This window comes from Merops nubicus, unplaced genomic scaffold, assembly GCF_000691845.1.
Source record: "Merops nubicus isolate BGI_N331 unplaced genomic scaffold, ASM69184v1 scaffold33018, whole genome shotgun sequence".
Taxonomy (NCBI): domain Eukaryota; kingdom Metazoa; phylum Chordata; class Aves; order Coraciiformes; family Meropidae; genus Merops; species Merops nubicus.
The window spans coordinates 3,297-4,024 of NW_008624233.1; the positions used below are offsets into that span (position 1 = coordinate 3,297).

At 57.3% G+C, this 728-nt stretch overlaps 1 protein-coding gene across 1 annotated transcript in view; it reads right to left on the reverse strand.

The window, feature by feature from the left end:
• LOC103777772 (talin-1-like) overlaps positions 1-728 on the reverse strand; it is a gene marked incomplete at both ends in the record, with an annotated part of 9,712 nt that overhangs the window by 3,277 nt on the left and 5,707 nt on the right. The window lies entirely within an intron of this gene.

A 728-nucleotide genomic window follows, 5' to 3' on the forward strand; every position in this document is an offset into this window, starting at 1 on the left:
GAACACCTCGGGCGACACTCAGCATCACCCCAACACCCACAACCTGCTCACTGCCCATTCCATGCGCCAAGCCCCTGACTGTGCCACAGTGACAACCTGCTGTAAGGAACTGCTGGTGCTGCAAAGCCAAATGGCAAAAAAAATGACAAGCCCCTCCAGTCAGCTGTCAGACACAACCCAGCCGTGGCACAGCCACACTGGGGGCAGCTGCCTGACAACAGGCTTACTCCACCAGCAAGAGGTGAGCAGAAGATGCTCCCTACACTGGTCACCTATACTGCAGGTGTTATTTTCTAGCCCGTCAGCAACAAGCTACATGTCTACTTTCATTTGTGGACTAAAGGAGAGGTGAGACACAGCACCAGGCTCCTCTCCCCTAGGGGTGGCACAGAAGGCAAGGGACTGCCCTGTCAGCACACAACAGGGGCAAACTGCTTTCCCACAGGGCATCAGGCATGGCAGCATGTCACAGCTTCCAGGATTAGCTGCTGTGGCAGACTGTTGGTGAAAACCAGCAGCACCAGCACTGGACAGAAAATGCCTGGGGCAAAGAACCCACCTGGCACGCAGGGCAGCGTCCTCTGTAATCTCGCTGTGTTCGTGCTCACAGCGGGAGGCCCCTTGACAGCGACACCCCTGCCACCAAGCCACAAGTGTCACAGCACCCCTTCACCTCCTGCAAGCCAAGACTACACCCGCCGCAACCCGCCACCTTTCCAGACAGGGCA